The sequence below is a fragment of the Muntiacus reevesi genome, chromosome X, assembly GCF_963930625.1.
Source record: "Muntiacus reevesi chromosome X, mMunRee1.1, whole genome shotgun sequence".
Lineage (NCBI taxonomy): Eukaryota > Metazoa > Chordata > Mammalia > Artiodactyla > Cervidae > Muntiacus > Muntiacus reevesi.
The window spans coordinates 108,284,593-108,294,138 of NC_089271.1; the positions used below are offsets into that span (position 1 = coordinate 108,284,593).

The 9,546-nt window shown below is 39.6% G+C and overlaps 1 pseudogene; it reads left to right on the forward strand.

The window, feature by feature from the left end:
* Positions 1–1,170: 1,170 nt before the first annotated feature.
* On the forward strand, positions 1,171–1,651 carry LOC136153748 (peptidyl-prolyl cis-trans isomerase A pseudogene; annotated as a pseudogene).
* Positions 1,652–9,546: the final 7,895 nt, after the last annotated feature.

The window sequence follows — 9,546 nt, forward strand, 5'->3', positions numbered from 1 at the left end:
AGGCAAAAATACTGGAGTGGATTGCCATGCCCTCCTCCAAGGGATCTTCCCAACCCATGGATCGAACCTAGGTCTCTTATGTCTTCTGTGTTGCAGGTGGGTTTCTCACAGAGGACTGTAAAATTCCTCACTGTGACAAGTGCAGGTGTCCATAGGTTTGTAGTTTGGCCCAGTTCAAAAGTTCATGGTTCCACCTGGTTGGGACATGTATAAAATCCACCTTGGTAATGGCCTCCCAGCTCTAAGACCCCTTGACATAAGCAACTCCATTTTATTTCATAGGTTCAAAGTTAATGAGTCAGTAATTTGGTATATCCAGAAAAATGGAGAGGAAATTTACCCATCTTTACATGAGGCAGCTCAGTACATGTACATGTGCTAAAGTAACAGCTCTAGAGTGTGATGATGCCATGGAAAAGTGACTAAGTCTGTGTATTTATAAGATGATAGCCAATTAATAAAAGCATAGTGGGCAGCATTCTTGTGAGACTGAAAGCCAAAGACATTTACAGTCACATTATCCAGGGTTAGGAAAATGTTAAACCCTTCTTGACAAAGGCTGGCTGATTAGCTTGCATATTTCAAAAAGCCATATGTGTGAAAAACATTGAACTTGTAGGTGAAACAGGTCTGTAGGTCAGGAGGCTGTGGAATAATTTTAAAGTATCCACTAAGTGTTGTATAGAAAAAGGGTAATGGAAAGAGAAGATTTACAAAGCAGATGAGACTTGCTTGTTTTAAAAGGACATTGGCAAAGATCCTATACAACAGAAATGGCATTTCAGATGGTGAAAATGTCATCAGAGACTTACAGGAACCTAATCCTATATTTTTCCTAAGAGAGGATATTTCATCATTTGCTAATTCAATGTTGATGGTGACTTTATAAAACATAACTATTGGGGATAATTAGAATCAAATATATATATATATATATAATCTTACAAATCAATAAGAAAAAGATGGACAACAAAGACCATTACAGAAAAATGAACAAAGGATCTGAAAAATTCCCTCAAAACAGAGGAATTCCATAGTCCAAAAATCATTTGAAATGGTGTTCAACATTATTAGTAATTAGGAAAACATAAATTAAAACCACAGTATAGAGGCCTTGCAGATGCCACCACCCTGAGCCTCCTGCACTGCCCAGCCTAATTCACATCCACCATGTTTTTGGACATCGCCATCCACAGAGAGCCCTTAGGCTGCATCCCCTTTAAACTGTCTGCAGACCAAGTTCCAAAAAGAGCAGAAAATTTTCATACTCTGAGCACTGGGGAGAAAGGATATGGTTATAAAGGTTCCTGCTTTCACAGATTAATTCCAGGATTTATGTGCCAGGGTAGTGGCTTTACATGCCACAATGGCACTGGTGGCAAGCCCATCCATGGGGAGAAATTTGATGATGAGAATTTCATCCTGAAACATATGAGTCCTGGTATCTTGTCCATGGCAAATGCTGGTCCCAATACAAAATAGTTCCCAGTTTTTCGCCTACACTGCCAAGACTGAGTGGTTGGACGGCAAGCATGTTGTCACTGGCAAGGTGAAAGACAACATGAATATTGTTGAAGCCATGGAGGACTTTAGGTCCAGGAATGGCAAGATCATTAAGAAGATGACCACTGCTGACTGTGGACAAATCTAATAAATTTGACTTGCATTCCACTTAACTACCAGACCATTTCTTTTGTAGCTCAGGCAAGCACCCCTTGGCCCCCATCTGCTCGAAATATCCTATAATCTTTGTGGTCTCACTGCAGTTCTTTGGGTTCCATATTTTCCCTATCTCCCTCCAAGTTTAGCTGGATTGCAATGTTAAATTTATGATTATGAAATAAAAACTAAACAACAGAAACAACAACAAAAATCCCACGGTATGAGATCATTACCCACATTCCAGACTGGTAAATTTTTCAATACAGTTCAATCGCTCCATCGTGCCCGACTCTTTGTAACCCCATGGACTTTAGCGCCATTCCTTCTGTAAAATCGTAAATTTTTACAATCTGATAATATCCCATGGTGAAAAAGATATGATTCTAATACTCTATGGGTGGAAGTGTACAATTAACATAAGCACTTTGGAAAACAAGATTCATTTAATAAAGCTGAAAACATATATACTCTGTAGTCCAGCAATTCCATTATTGAGTAAATACCATACAAAAGTGCATGTATACACACACCCGAAGGTACTGAAAAGAATTCCCATAGTAGCACTGTTCTTAGTAGCCTGAACTGGAAACAATCCATAGGTACATTATTGGTGAAGCTAGGAATAATCTGTGATATTTCTTCTCATAAGGAGAATAAGAACTCTAAATATGGGGAGGTGTACCCATATTTTCTGAAATGATTAACATCCCCATGTTTTTTTTATTTTTTTAATGAAGATAGAAAATGTGAGTGCTCAGAGCAAGCTCCGGAGAAAGGTAATGTGTTCTAATCTAGGAGTAACTGAGATATTTTTTCCAGATTTTCTCTATTTTTAAAAGCATAACTGTTTTTATTTTGTTAGCTTAAGATTCCATTTTAAATATTTTAAGTGTATTAGCATATTAAAATCCACAGAAAGCTAAAGAAGCATTCCCCTGCTCTTGTTATGTTAATAGACATGTCATTTAATGCATTTAAATTTTATTGTCCTCACCTATTAAATGGTGATGAGTCAAGTCCATTAGCTAGAAACGTATTAGCAAATAACAGAACATCTGAATAACAGGGTTCAAATAGGAGTTATCCCCTCTCTCACAATAACAAAAATCCAAAAATCAGCAGTTTCAGGCATTGTTTCAGGTGCTCAAAAATGAATTAAAGGACTTAGCCTCTTTCTTTGTGCTTCACCATCATTACTGTAGGGGAATAAAACTTGCATCCCCCAAATGTCTCTTGGCCTGCATTTTATTTCCAGCTGAAAACAATCAAGGACTAAAAGACCCAAGAAGAACCTTACCCTTAACTGCCTAGGTGTATAGACAGGGACAGACCTAGTTATGTTCATTTGTTAAAATCCCTTTTTGTGTTTCACTGACTCTGCTCACCATACAACAGGCCAATGAATCCAAGAGATGAGGTGTGGAGGCAAGCAAGGGACTTTAATTGGGGAGCCAGCTGACTGAGAAGATGGCAGGTTAGCACGTCAAAATGACCATCTTGTAGGGGCCTGTATGTCAGATTCTTTTACATATCAGAGATGGGTGGAGGTGAGGAAACAAAGGGAAAAGACCTTTAATTCCTGCAAATATCTCCTAGAATGACAAGCCTCAGGTAAGGGGATGTGTTAGTTTCACTTCCTTACAGTCATTTCATGGGTGGTGTGAAATGGAATATCTCCTGTCAAGTCAACAAAAATGTCATTTCTCTCTGTGATTCCAGACTCCTAAATGTGAATTTCTGGGCTGCACAGGTAAGCAGCAGATGAGGTGCACCAGGCACTGCACCATTTCCCACACAAAGGATTCAAGAATGTCACAGTCTTTCACAGGTGGGCGGGGTCAGGTTGTAAATTCAAAATTAACCCTTCCTGGTTACATGCCTGGCCCAGCAAACATTTATTTATCAAACACTTCTTTTCCATCTCCATGTCAATTACCTTTCTCCCTTTTGAAGTGCCAAACCACTCACTACATCAGCATACTCTTTTGTCTTTAGCTGAAGATGATATTTAGGTGACAGAAAATCCCATGGATGAAGGAACCTGGCAGGCTACAGTCTATGGGGTCACAAAGAGTCAGACACAACTGAGCGACTTCACTTTCACTTCTCAGTCATTTTAGTGAGTTACTCAGTGTTCCTGGGTCTCCCATGTATGCTTTCATGCCTGCTAAGTCGCTTCAGTCATGTCTGACTCTTTGTGACCCCATGGACTGTGGCCTACCAGGCTCCTCTCTCCATGGGATTCTCTAGGCAAGGATACTGGAGTGGGTTGCCATGCCCTCCTCTAGGGGATTTTCCTGAACCAGGAACTGAACTCCCTTCTCTTCTGTCTCCTGCATTGGCAGGCAGGTTCTTTACCACTAGTGCCACCTGGGAAGCACCCTACTATATATACATGTTACTAAAATTTGTTTGATTTTCTCCTGTTAATATTAGACCAGCCAGAAGAACCCAGAAGGGTAAAGGAAACTTTCCTCCTCCCCAACATCACCATGTACTTCTAGGCATCACATGTGTGTGTTATGAGCAGGGAGGGTAAAGGAAGGAGACTACACCCATGACATCTGTCCTTCTTTCATTAGTAATCAAAATTATTTCTCAGAATACTACTTAATTTTTTCTTTCTTTCATCTATTTGTCATTAACTATGCCACAAAGTCAGAGCTTCCCGACCTTGTAGCTCAGTGGTAAAGAATCTGCCTACAATGTCGGAGATGCAGGTTGGATCCCTGAGCCAGGAAGATCCCCTGGAGAGTGGGATGGCTACCCACTCCAGTATTCTTGCCTGGGAAATCCCACGGACTGAGGAGACTGATGGGCTACTGTCCATGGGGTCACAAAAGTGCCAGATACGATTTAACAACTGAGCAAGTACATACACACATGCCACAAAGTCAGCCTTGGTTGCAGGGGAAACTGGAAAACCAAGAATTCATTTTGCCAACCTCTGGTAGAAGAATATAAAAGAGAAAGGGTTAAGGAATGAACATTTCATGAGCCAATACAATGGCAGGTACACTCACCATAGTACCCCAAAGGGTGGTTATGAGGAGCAGTTGTGCTGTCAGATTTGAAAATCTTTAGAATTAACAAAGTGCCAAGCAAATGTAAAGAATTATTATGCTCATATTTTGGAACTAAGTATCATTAGGTATGTTAGCGAACCCAAATTATGATTCAATGATTAGTTACTGTGAAAAAGTTACTTTATGCAAATATCATACTAGATGATTTAAATCTATTTTTATGTATTTTGAACATCAGCTACCAACGGCTAGCCTGGGATTTTGCTCAGGATAGAATATCTCAACTTAATGAACCAATATGAAAAATTCCTTTCTTTTCTAGGAGATGAACCTGGAAATCTTGTCATATTATTTATCTCTGACTAAAGTTTCTACTGTGGATAGATGGAAGGCAGAGAGAAAAAATTCCCTATAGAAATAGGCAAGGGAAAACTGATATTGATTTTCACAAAATAAATTCAGAGTAACTCTCACAGGGATTGGGTGTATCTAGGTCACTGAGAAGAAAAAAAAAAAAGACTAACATTTTGCTGACAGAAGAATTACAGTTATTTCTTATACATGGTTATTAAATGGATTCAGAAATTTTCATTATTATACCAAGGTATTTTCAACCAAGTAGAATTGCATACATATATGAACACAAGGCAAGAATATAATTTTGACAACACTATGCATTAAGATTGGTTTTGAATAAGGAACTCGTGGTTAAATTACCTTTAAAATCTCAAATAAAATCACTTAAAAATTCAAAGCATTTCAAAGTGGCAGTTACTCCACACATGATATGTGGCCCAAAGAAAATAGTCAGTGGTTATTTTTCCTTCATACAACTCCAAAATCATTCAAAGTACCACAGGGCCCTTCAAGGAATTTACAGAATTACTAGCCTTAAGTATTGACCTAAGTAGTTAATTTAGCAATCTCAGCATATGAATCCAGTGGACTAGAAAGAAAGTCATCTTCATTAGCCAGTGTGTGCATATGCATGCTCAGTCGCCTCTGACTCTTTGCAACCCCATGGACTGTAGCCCCTCAGGCTTCTCTGTCCATGGGATGCTCCAGGCAAGAATATTGGAGTGGGTTGCCATGCCCTCCTCCAGGGGATCCACCCGAAACTGGGATAGAATCCAACTCTCCTGTGTCTCCTGCACTGGCTGGCATATTGAAAGCTAAAGTTGCTCAGTCGTGACCAATGCTTGATGACCTCATGGACCATACAATCCATGGAATTCTCCAGGCCAGAATACTGGAGTGGGTAGCCTATGCCTTCTCCAGGGGATCTTCCCAACCCAGGGATCGAACCCAGGTCTCCCACATTGCAGGCAAATTCTTTACCAGCTGAGTCATAAGGGAAGTCGCCGGCAGGCAGATTAGCAAGGAGCAAATAATAAAGTTAGCAATAACATTTTTAACTACTTAACCCGTCAATGAAGATATACTAAGCACCCAATATGTGGCAAGCTCTACATTAAGCACGAGAAATACAATGGTGAACAAAAAGACATGATAAATGCCATGTCCTTTTATGCTACATACAATGGAGGGGAAGAGACAAATTTTAAACATACTTAAATGATTTCCTTCTTAAGTGCTTAATACAATTCCTAGCCGGTAGTACTCATTCAGTAAATATCTGCTACTACTATTGGTGCTCCACAGGTGGTGATAGTGGTTAAAAGAAAAGAAAAGAAAACACCAGTCTGCCAATGCAGGAGACATAAGAGACTCAAGGTCAATCCCTGGGTTGGGAAGATCCCCCTGGAGGAGGGCATAGCAACCCACTCCAGTATTCTTACCTGGAGAATCCCATGGACAGTGGAGTCTAGTGAGCTATAGTCTATGGGGTTGCAGAAAGTTGAACAGGACTGAAGTGACTTAGTATTACTATTGATAATGCAAAAACAAACAAATAGGTGTAAAGTGTTACAAAAACATAAACCAGGAGGACTAAAATTATTCTGGAGAGTCCAGAAAATGCTTCCCGGATGATGTGATATTTAAATCAAGTTCTGAAGGGTGAGTAGGTATTAAAAAAGAAGGCACATAACTTACTCATTTCTAAAATGAATACTATATGCAGATTGTCCTATTCACTGATCCGTACAAATGTCTTACACTTACAGGCTGATACCTTTGCTCAAGTCAATATTCCCTGTTAAATGCTCTCCCTCCACTTTTCACCAGTTCTGATCTCATTTCTTTTTCACAGCCTAAATCTGTGGAATTACTCTGAAAATTCTGCGTTTTTCCAACAGTGATATTTGGTCCTAATCATTAGTTATCTAGGAGCTAAGACATTTGGAATATGCCAATAGATGTGGTGCAATATTAAATAAATCTTAGATAATGTACAATTGGACTCTGAAAAGAAAGGCAGAAAGGACAGAAAAAAAAAAGTCTGGAGAAACACTGGTGAGGAATTTTCCAAAATTAATGACAACAAACCAGAGATGCAAGAAGCTCAGAGAATAAACACACACAAAAACCTCAAACAAATAAGTATATCATACTAAAAAACAAGGATACCATCCTATTTCAGCTCCAATATGTAAAGAACTTGGAAACTATCACTCCCATACACATAAGGAAAAAAGCTGAACAAACTGAAACCAGTGACTTTCCTTGGAACCACTGGAGAATAAAACTGGCTGGGCAAACCACTGTCACAAAATCTGGAGAGAAAAGTGAATACAGAGAACAGCTGAGACCAGTTTACTTGAATTAGATGCCAGTAGAGTCAGCAAGTGATAAGAACGCTTAATCCATAACTTCAAAAAATTACTGGAAGCGGTATAAACTAGTGTGGCAGAGAGGAACTCTTAGGGGCTGCAGTCTTAGGGAGCCCTCCACACTTCTGAGTTTTGCCTGCAGGAATCCTACCAAATTCTCCTGTTAAAAAGCCAAGAAAAATTCTCTCACATCTCTGGCAGAGAAAAATCAGTGGCATCCATCCCAAAGGCCACCAGTATGCCTTTCTGAGACAGCGAGGGGGAACCACAGAGACATAGAGAATGATCACGTTTCTGGAAAAAACTCAAATGCCAGGCTTACGTCTCTGGGTTTCTGTTGGTTCACAAACTGGTCCCCGTACAGGGAGGGCAAGGAGAGAGGGGGAAAAGAGCTTGACATTCCAGACGCGTGGGTCCATGCTATGTCACTTCAGTAGTGTCCAACTCTTTGAGACCCCATGGATTGTAGCCCGCCAGTCTCCTCTGTCCATAGAATTCTCCAGGCAAGAATACTGGAGTGGGTTGCCATGCCCTCCTCCAGGGGATCTTCCTGACCCAGGGATCAGAATGTCAGGGGCAAGTTTACTATGTGAGGGAACTTACCTACAAGGCTTGCCTCTGCTGTATGTGTCCCCGCTTGCCTGAATCTTAAAAAGTTTATATAGAATCCTTAATGGGGTTCAGTCATATATCCTGTCCAGATGGTCTCAGGAACACCTTCCTCTCTCAAGGCTGCTTTTTTGGAACAACTCCCACTGTGGACACATTGGGCGGAATGTCCCTCTCAGGTGGGTGGGGGAAGGGTGAGGCACCTCTATCACCCTGGTCCAGTCCATGTCTTCTCCAGGAGTTCCTTCACCAGTTTCCTTCTTCCAGATCTTATTTCTATAGTATCTCCCTGCCTTTCTGGATAATGTTTTGTTTGTTTTGTTCACTTTCAGTTTTGTTTGGCAATAGCAGTGGGGCTTGATGGAGAAGGTTGGCAGAAATTTCCTAGTCTGTTTTTATTCCAGAAGAAAGTCCATACACAGTGTTTTAGAAGGATTATGCCCACTTCATTTTCACAGCAAACCTATACTCTAGAAATGTACTAATCCCCCATTACATATTTTGTAATGAACAAAGTATCTTAATGTTTTCATTGTAAAACAAACCAACAAATAAAAAAGTTATTTTGGCTGTATGGATAGGTATAATGTATATATAAGTAAACGTGAGTGGTGAGAGAGTCATTTCCTAGGTAGGTTGATAAGAAGTCTAGGGGTCCCCAAGGAGACAGGGGTCTGGAATTCTCAAGGAGGAAGAAAGGGCAAACTTTTTTTTTTCCCTCTACATTCCTTAGGATTATATAACAATAATGTATCCTGCCTGAGGGCAGTCTCTGAATTAAACCTTCTGGCTAATCCTGTTATCTTAAAATGTAAATTATGAGAGTAGGTCTGTTGAGGTCTTTACAACCTCCAGACATTCTTTGGATTCATTGAAGAATATATAACTCCATTGCTAACACTAGCAAGCGGGTACTCTTTCTGCCCCCTTCTGATGTCTATGTCAGAAGCTGTCTCTATCTCCTTTATAATTTAATTAAACTTTATTACATAAAAGTTTTGAGCAGTCAAGCCTCGTCTCTGGCCCCGGATTGAATTCTTCTCCTCTGGAGGCCAAGAATCCAGGCATCTTTTAGAGGTTCAACAACAACCTTTCAGTGGGTTGGGTTTTTTTTTTTTTTTTTTTTTTAAGGATTGTGGGAGGGTATGGCATAATGATGATTGCCAAAAGACAAGAACACTGGGGTGCAAATTGCCATCAGAAGAGGTAATAAGGAACATCAGTTTCTCTGAACCTAGATTTCTTCTGTGTCTCTAGCAATAATAATCAGATATTTTGAAAGTAAATAAGAGAAAAAGACGTTTGATAAATATCTTAGGAATATTATTTTTTCTAGCATCATTGAGATTTAATTATAAATAAAAATTATATATATTTAAGGTGTGCAAAGTGATGCTATATGTATATACTATGAAATGATTGCCTCAATCAAGCTAATTAACATGTTGCCTCACATAATTACCTTTTTTTTCCTGTGAGAACAATTAACATTTACTGTCAGCAAATTTCAAGTTTAC